At 51.6% G+C, this 9,471-nt stretch overlaps 3 non-coding genes across 3 annotated transcripts; all 3 read right to left on the reverse strand.

Moving 5' to 3' along the window:
* Positions 1 to 1,284: 1,284 nt before the first annotated feature.
* Positions 1,285 to 1,357, reverse strand: Trnak-cuu (transfer RNA lysine (anticodon CUU)). The gene has a single exon. It is a non-coding gene; the product is annotated as a tRNA-Lys (tRNA).
* A 1,433-nt stretch (positions 1,358 to 2,790) lies between these two features.
* Positions 2,791 to 2,863, reverse strand: Trnak-cuu (transfer RNA lysine (anticodon CUU)). Its single transcript has one exon. It is a non-coding gene; the product is annotated as a tRNA-Lys (tRNA).
* Positions 2,864 to 4,293: 1,430 nt separating this feature from the next.
* Positions 4,294 to 4,366, reverse strand: Trnak-cuu (transfer RNA lysine (anticodon CUU)). The gene has a single exon. It is a non-coding gene; the product is annotated as a tRNA-Lys (tRNA).
* Between the last annotated feature and the right edge of the window lie 5,105 nt (positions 4,367 to 9,471).

The following is a 9,471-nucleotide window of genomic DNA, read 5'->3' on the forward strand; positions in this document are numbered from 1 at the left end:
AGAGCTAGTGGCGTCAAAATTAACACTCATACTTGATGTGACTCAAAAGGCGAACGAGTTACTTTCCGACGTTGTTTTAGATGTGCAAGTGCCAGTGGAAACTCGCGGTGACGGCACTCTGCCGACCATTTCGCTAGTTAACACCGGTCTTGTAGTGTGTGTTTCAAGCTCAAGAGCATCTCCAAGCACAAAATGGTCAACAGCAACATTCAGACGGTTTCGTACTGCTCAAATGCTACATTAAAACGGTATGTTTCTTTTTCAGAACTGATAAAACACGAGCGTGACAGCATTCGAACCCGTAATCTTCAGATCCGAAGTCCGACGCCTTATCCATTAGGCCACACAGTCACTGACGACGAAGTGCAACTTCTATATGACTCATCTCGAAACGCTCACACCCCTGATAATTTGTGTTTTCGTTCTACACAGCCGCTGCCCTTGCTCTTTCCCACCCATTCGTTACATTCAACCTCTTACGTGACCGAACAAATATCGACTGGGAAACAAGACCACACACTTTGTGCATACGGAATCGAAGGCAGGGCGTGCCTCGCCGCATTTGCCACGATGGCCATTTGCTACTTCTGCAGAAGCGGCGGCGACGACGACGACGACGACGACGACGACGACGACGACGACGACGACGACCGCGAGAGGCTCTGACATATGTGAGAAATACATCTATAAAATGTAATTCAGAGTGCCTCGTCCCACCTTAAGCTGAACCGCTTTGGCAAAGGCTTTATCTGCGCCATTCGCCTTAATCACATCTGAGAGTAAATCTTAATGAAAGGCATGTCGCTAATTGTTCGTCATCACAGATACTGTTTGCTATACGGCCACGACGCGCAACTGATTTCCAAAATTCGACTTCTTCCTTTGAGGATGGAACTCACGACCCTTGGTTTACTAGTCCAGTGCTCTACCACTGAGCTAAAGAGGCGCGGCCTAGCGGTACTTTTGCGTACTTCGTCCTTACGGTCGTCTGGATCATCAGACTTCAGCTGACAACACTTCATATTACCGACTAATATTTGCAGCTATGGCGTCCCTTTACTGCTTGGCTACACATCTGACACGTAACCGATGTCCTCTCCAAACAACAACACTTGCATTTCAGAACATGTCTTTCACACATGTCTACAAAATCACCTTCACCTTCAAATACAGTTTCCTTGCGACTGACAGAGACGTAGGCAAAGTTTAAAGTTGCTATTTCCATTACATCACGTTAATCAGAAAAACGGTAATTTACATCTGCAGCGGAACAAAATTCCGTTTCGCCCAGCGTGGGGCTCGAACCCACGACCCTGAGATTAAGAGTCTCATGCTCTACCGACTGAGCTAGCCGGGCTGCTTCGGTGAATACTTGCCGGTCAGCACGTCACACAGCACTCGTTTGGGTTGGGTGGTCCCATACAGAATCTCTCCATGCTGCCTAATGTTTTCCTAACGTCACACTCGTCACGTACTTCACTTTTATTTCATAATCATTTCTGAGAGGTAAGGAATTGCATGACAACCTGCAGAGCTAGTGGCGTCAAAATTAACACTCATACTTGATGTGACTCAAAAGGAGAACGAGTTACTTTCCGACGTTGTTTTAGATGTGCAAGTGCCAGTGGAAACTCGCGGTGACGGCACTCTGCCGACCATTTCGCTAGTTAACACCGGTCTTGTAGTGTGTGTTTCAAGCTCAAGAGCATCTCCAAGCACAAAATGGTCAACAGCAACATTCAGACGGTTTCGTACTGCTCAAATGCTACATTAAAACGGTATGTTTCTTTTTCAGAACTGATAAAACACGAGCGTGACAGCATTCGAACCCGTAATCTTCAGATCCGAAGTCCGACGCCTTATCCATTAGGCCACACAGTCACTGACGACGAAGTGCAACTTCTATATGACTCATCTCGAAACGCTCACACCCCTGATAATTTGTGTTTTCGTTCTACACAGCCGCTGCCCTTGCTCTTTCCCACCCATTCGTTACATTCAACCTCTTACGTGACCGAACAAATATCGACTGGGAAACAAGACCACACACTTTGTGCATACGGAATCGAAGGCAGGGCGTGCCTCGCCGCATTTGCCACGATGGCCATTTGCTACTTCTGCAGAAGCGGCGGCGACGACGACGACGACGACGACGACCGCGAGAGGCTCTGACATATGTGAGAAATACATCTATAAAATGTAATTCAGAGTGCCTCGTCCCACCTTAAGCTGAACCGCTTTGGCAAAGGCTTTATCTGCGCCATTCGCCTTAATCACATCTGAGAGTAAATCTTAATGAAAGGCATGTCGCTAATTGTTCGTCATCACAGATACTGTTTGCTATACGGCCACGACGCGCAACTGATTTCCAAAATTCGACTTCTTCCTTTGAGGATGGAACTCACGACCCTTGGTTTACTAGTCCAGTGCTCTACCACTGAGCTAAAGAGGCGCGGCCTAGCGGTACTTTTGCGTACTTCGTCCTTACGGTCGTCTGGATCATCAGACTTCAGCTGACAACACTTCATATTACCGACTAATATTTGCAGCTATGGCGTCCCTTTACTGCTTGGCTACACATCTGACACGTAACCGATGTCCTCTCCAAACAACAACACTTGCATTTCAGAACATGTCTTTCACACATGTCTACAAAATCACCTTCACCTTCAAATACAGTTTCCTTGCGACTGACAGAGACGTAGGCAAAGTTTAAAGTTGCTATTTCCATTACATCACGTTAATCAGAAAAACGGTAATTTACATCTGCAGCGGAACAAAATTCCGTTTCGCCCAGCGTGGGGCTCGAACCCACGACCCTGAGATTAAGAGTCTCATGCTCTACCGACTGAGCTAGCCGGGCTGCTTCGGTGAATACTTGCCGGTCAGCACGTCACACAGCACTCGTTTGGGTTGGGTGGTCCCATACAGAATCTCTCCATGCTGCCTAATGTTTTCCTAACGTCACACTCGTCACGTACTTCACTTTTATTTCATAATCATTTCTGAGAGGTAAGGAATTGCATGACAACCTGCAGAGCTAGTGGCGTCAAAATTAACACTCATACTTGATGTGACTCAAAAGGAGAACGAGTTACTTTCCGACGTTGTTTTAGATGTGCAAGTGCCAGTGGAAACTCGCGGTGACGGCACTCTGCCGACCATTTCGCTAGTTAACACCGGTCTTGTAGTGTGTGTTTCAAGCTCAAGAGCATCTCCAAGCAGAAAATGGTCAACAGCAACATTCAGACGGTTTCGTACTGCTCAAATGCTACATTAAAACGGTATGTTTCTTTTTCAGAACTGATAAAACACGAGCGTGACAGCATTCGAACCCGTAATCTTCAGATCCGAAGTCCGACGCCTTATCCATTAGGCCACACAGTCACTGACGACGAAGTGCAACTTCTATATGACTCATCTCGAAACGCTCACACCCCTGATAATTTGTGTTTTCGTTCTACACAGCCGCTGCCCTTGCTCTTTCCCACCCATTCGTTACATTCAACCTCTTACGTGACCGAACAAATATCGACTGGGAAACAAGACCACACACTTTGTGCATACGGAATCGAAGGCAGGGCGTGCCTCGCCGCATTTGCCACGATGGCCATTTGCTACTTCTGCAGAAGCGGCGGCGACGACGACGACGACGACGACCGCGAGAGGCTCTGACATATGTGAGAAATACATCTATAAAATGTAATTCAGAGTGCCTCGTCCCACCTTAAGCTGAACCGCTTTAGCAAAGGCTTTATCTGCGCCATTCGCCTTAATCACATCTGAGAGTAAATCTTAATGAAAGGCATGTCGCTAATTGTTCGTCATCACAGATACTGTTTGCTATACGGCCACGACACGCAACTGATTTCCAAAATTCGACTTCTTCCTTTGAGGATGGAACTCACGACCCTTGGTTTACTAGTCCAGTGCTCTACCACTGAGCTAAAGAGGCGCGGCCTAGCGGTACTTTTGCGTACTTCGTCCTTACGGTCGTCTGGATCATCAGACTTCAGCTGACAACACTTCATATTACCGACTAATATTTGCAGCTATGGCGTCCCTTTACTGCTTGGCTACACATCTGACACGTAACCGATGTCCTCTCCAAACAACAACACTTGCATTTCAGAACATGTCTTTCACACATGTCTACAAAATCACCTTCACCTTCAAATACAGTTTCCTTGCGACTGACAGAGACGTAGGCAAAGTTTAAAGTTGCTATTTCCATTACATCACGTTAATCAGAAAAACGGTAATTTACATCTGCAGCGGAACAAAATTCCGTTTCGCCCAGCGTGGGGCTCGAACCCACGACCCTGAGATTAAGAGTCTCATGCTCTACCGACTGAGCTAGCCGGGCTGCTTCGGTGAATACTTGCCGGTCAGCACGTCACACAGCACTCGTTTGGGTTGGGTGGTCCCATACAGAATCTCTCCATGCTGCCTAATGTTTTCCTAACGTCACACTCGTCACGTACTTCACTTTTATTTCATAATCATTTCTGAGAGGTAAGGAATTGCATGACAACCTGCAGAGCTAGTGGCGTCAAAATTAACACTCATACTTGATGTGACTCAAAAGGCGAACGAGTTACTTTCCGACGTTGTTTTAGATGTGCAAGTGCCAGTGGAAACTCGCGGTGACGGCACTCTGCCGACCATTTCGCTAGTTAACACCGGTCTTGTAGTGTGTGTTTCAAGCTCAAGAGCATCTCCAAGCACAAAATGGTCAACAGCAACATTCAGACGGTTTCGTACTGCTCAAATGCTACATTAAAACGGTATGTTTCTTTTTCAGAACTGATAAAACACGAGCGTGACAGCATTCGAACCCGTAATCTTCAGATCCGAAGTCCGACGCCTTATCCATTAGGCCACACAGTCACTGACGACGAAGTGCAACTTCTATATGACTCATCTCGAAACGCTCACACCCCTGATAATTTGTGTTTTCGTTCTACACAGCCGCTGCCCTTGCTCTTTCCCACCCATTCGTTACATTCAACCTCTTACGTGACCGAACAAATATCGACTGGGAAACAAGACCACACACTTTGTGCATACGGAATCGAAGGCAGGGCGTGCCTCGCCGCATTTGCCACGATGGCCATTTGCTACTTCTGCAGAAGCGGCGGCGACGACGACGACGACGACGACGACGACGACCGCGAGAGGCTCTGACATATGTGAGAAATACATCTATAAAATGTAATTCAGAGTGCCTCGTCCCACCTTAAGCTGAACCGCTTTTTTTTTTTTTTTTTTTTTTTTTCCTTTATTGTGATTTTAATACCTGTGACAAACAGGTAGGCCGGCAGCGGACCAAGTATGCCGCTCTTCGGCCTCAGAGTATACACAGAACAGAGATGAGTGAGATATAAAAACAATCAAGACGGCGGGGTACAAACAGTAGACAAAACAGAGTTAAAACGGAGTCGGTCACGTGCGTAGCACAATGGATAAAAGCGGAGAAACACGGTGCACAAACGCAGATGGCAGATGGCCACACGTGAACCAGCGGAGCACAAACGACGAAACACAAACACACTGCAGGAGAGTCGAGGCACAAACACATGCGATGGTCTTCGGCGTAGGACGATGAAAGTAACTGATGGAAGACAGCAGAGTCGTGGCCTGCCAAGGGGAAAAGGTGTGGGGAAGAGGAGAGAGAGGGGGAGGGGAAGATGCCAGTGGAGGAGAGGGATGGAGGAGAAGGGGGAGGGTAGGGGGAGTGGAAGCCCAAGGAGAAAGGGGAGGGGAGGGAGGGAGAGAAGGGAGAGAGGGTGCCCACAGGAAAAGGAGAGGAGAGGGAAGGTAAGGCTCAAAGTTGGTAGGAGGGGTAGATGGAGGGGAGGAGGGCATCATCAGGGAGGGGGAGTTGACGGAAGCCACCGAGGGAGAGGGTGTGGAGGGTGTAAAGATGGAGAGCAGGTGGGATATAGGAATGCAGGCGCGGCAGCGGGTTGGGGTGGGAGAGGATGGGAGAGACAAGAGGGTGTGGAGGATCAAGCTTGCGGGAGGTGTAGAGGATCCGTAACCGTTCGAGGAAAAGGAGGAGGTGCGGGAAGGGAATCAGGTCATAGAGGATCCGCGTGGGGGAAGGGAGACGGATGCGATAGGCGAGGCGGAGCGCATGGCGTTCTAGGATCTGAATGGACTTGTAGAAGGTAGGAGGGGCAGAGATCCAGGCGGGATGAGCATAGCAAAGGATAGGACGGATGAGGGACTTGTAGGTGTAGAGGATGGTGGAAGGGTCCAGACCCCATGTACGGCCAGAAAGGAGCTTAAGGAGGCGGAGGCGGGAGCGTGCCTTGGCTTGGATCGTCCGGAGATGTGGGTTCCAGGAGAGGCGACGGTCGAGGGTGACACCAAGGTACTTGAGAGTAGGTGTGAGGGTGATGGGACGGCCATAAATAGTAAGATAGAAATCAAGGAGACGGAAGGAACGAGTGGTTTTGCCTACAATGATCGCCTGGGTCTTGGAAGGATTGACCTTGAGCAACCACTGGTTACACCAAGTGGTGAACCGGTCAAGATAGGATTGGAGAAGGTGCTGGGAGCGTTGCAGGGTGGGAGCGAGGGCAAGGAAGGCAGTGTCATCGGCGTACTGGAGAAGGTGTAGGGGAGGTGCAGGTGGAGGCATGTCCGCCGTGTAAAGGAGGTAGAGAAGAGGGGAAAGGACGGAACCTTGGGGCACACCGGCGGAGGGGTAGAAGGTGTAGGAATCAGTGTTGTGGATGGTGACATAGGAAGGACGGTGGGAAAGGAAGGAAGCGACCAGACGGACATAGTTGAGAGGAAGAGCAAAGGTTTGGAGCTTGAAAAGGAGACCGGAATGCCACACACGGTCATATGCGCGTTCGAGGTCGAGGGAAAGGAAGATGGCGGAACGACGGGAATTGAGTTGTTCGGAGAGGAGGTGAGTGAGGTGAAGGAGGAGGTCATCGGCTGAGAAGGACGGCCGAAAGCCACATTGGGTAGGGGGGAGGAGGCGGTGTTGGTGAAGGTGCTTGTGTAGGCGGCGGGTAAGAATGGATTCCAGGACCTTGCTGAAGACCGAGGTAAGGCTGATGGGACGGTAGGAGGAGACAGCGGAAGGCGGTTTGTCGGGCTTGAGGAACATCAGGATCCGGGAGGTTTTCCACAGGTCGGGGTAGTAGCCGGTGGACAGGACCACATTGTAGAGCCTGGCCAATGTGGAGAGGAAGGAGGCAGGAGCTTCACGGAGGTGACGGTAAGTAACACGATCGTGACCGGGAGCAGTGTTGCGTTTAGGGCGAAGTGTAGCAATGATATCTTGAGTGGTGATTGGGGTATTTAGTTCTGTGTGTGTGATGTTGTCCAAGTACTGGAAGCCAGGAGCAAGCGGGGGGACAGAGGTATCAGTTCGATCACGGACATCAGGAAAGAGGGAATAATTGAACTGGGGATCGTCAGGGATGGTAAGGATATCGGAGAGGTAGGAGGCGAAATGGTTGGCCTTACTAAGGGCATCAGGGAAGGGGTGGTCATCATGAAGGAGAGGGTAGTAGGGAGAGGGTTTAGATCCGGTAAGGCGGCGGAAGGCTGACCAGTACTTGGACGAGTTGATAGGTAAGGTGGCATTAAGACGGGTGCATGTCTGTCGCCAGTCCCGGCGTTTCTTTGCCGTGAGTAAGTTCCTGATGTGTCGCTGTAGTTGCCGGTGGCGTCGTAGTGTGTCCTGGTCACGTGTGTGAAGGAAGGCACGGTAGAGCCGGCGGGATTCACGCAGGAGAAGGACGGCCTGTGGGGGTAAGGTGGGGCGGTGCGGATGGATGGCAATGGTAGGGACGTGGGCCTCCACGGCCTCAGACAAGGTCTGCTGGAGAAAGGAGGCAGCACGGGTAACGTCATCAGGTTGGTGGTAGGTGAGGGGGTGGCTATCGACCTGGAGAGCAAGGGAGTCCCGGTAGGCATTCCAGTTGGCACGGGAGTAGTCATGGACAAATTTCGGGGGAGGGTCATGGCGCGGGTCGGGACGGGGGCGACGACCGTCTGATACAGTGAGGAGGACAGGGAGATGGTCACTGCCAATGGGATCAAGGACGTCCACCGCTATGCGGCCAAGCAGGGTGGGGGAGGCTAGGACGACATCGGGAGTGGTATGGGATTCAGGGCGGGTGTGTTGGGGAATTGGAAGGACGTCGCCTTGGAGGGTGGCAAGGAACCGATGCCACCGCCGTAACTGGGCGGCAGAACGACTATGGATGTTAAGGTCGGCGGCGATCACGTAGGAGGAGAAGGTACGGTCGATGTAGGAAAGGAAGTCGAAAGGAATAGGTGCAGCGGGGCGGACATAGATGGTGGCACAGGTAAGGGTAAGGCCGGGGAAGAAGAGACTAAGGATCAAGTGTTCTGTGGGGTCAGGAAGGAGGGGTTGGAGCCGGACAGGGATCTGGCGGTGGTGGCCAATGGCAACTCCGCCACGCGCTATCTGGAGTGGATTGTCAGACCGGTGAAGGAGGTAGGGCGAGGTGTGGACGGTGTGGTGGGGCTGAAGAAAGGTTTCGTTCAGAAGGAAGGCATCCACACGGTGGGTCGTAAGGGTATGCATAAGGAGGTGCTTGTTGGTGGGAAGGGAGCGGATGTTATTGAACAGGATACGGTGCTGTCGTGCCATAATGGGAATTTAAACGAGGGTGTCGAGATGGGAGAAGGTGAAATGGGCCTGGTTGTGGGAATAGGTGGCGTAGGTGTTGAGGTGGAACACGGAACGGGCAGCGAGGGAAATCTGGTGGAGGGTGTGGGGACGCTGAAAGGGATGGACGTTCTGGAGCACTATTGTGACGAACCTGATGATGTCCTCTGCGGTGGGGGGAGGACGGAGGGAATTGCCAGGAGGGGTGGGGTCATCCAAAGGGCGGAGAGGAACAGTGAGTTCAGGAGCGGATGGAGGAGGTCGAGCCTTGCATTTCTGGGAGTAGGTAGGGTGTTGGAGGTTGCAGGTATTGCAGGAGGGAGGAGACTGAAGGTTGGGGCACTGCCGGAGGAAGTGCGCTTGCTTACAATGCGGGCAGACTGGGGCCTCGCGGCACTCTGATGTTGGGTGTGCGTTATAACGCAGACACCTCTGGCAGCGAATGGATTGTGGTGGGGAGCGGGAGGGGTCAACCTTATACCGGCGGTGGAAGAGGAGGGCACCCTCCTTAAGGAGATGGTCGATGGAGGGAGCGTGTTCGGAGAAAACTCGCATAAGGCGAGTGGGGCCCGCAGAGTTGAAAATGCGGCGAACAGCTCGCACCTCCAGGTACGGGTGGGCCTTCAACTCCGCCAGCACCTCTTCCTCCGTGATCGTCGGGCTAAGCCGAGTGATCACGGCGGTGAGGGTCGGCGGGCGACGTGGGGGTTGGGGTTGACGGGGGGAGGAAGGGGAAGGAGCAGGGGCAAGGGAGGCAGTAGGTCCAAATCGGGTGAGAGGAATTCGGGAGAGGATGTCGGAGTGTA

This window comes from Schistocerca gregaria, chromosome 8 (assembly GCF_023897955.1).
Source record: "Schistocerca gregaria isolate iqSchGreg1 chromosome 8, iqSchGreg1.2, whole genome shotgun sequence".
In the NCBI taxonomy this organism is placed as follows: Eukaryota; Metazoa; Arthropoda; class Insecta; order Orthoptera; family Acrididae; genus Schistocerca; species Schistocerca gregaria.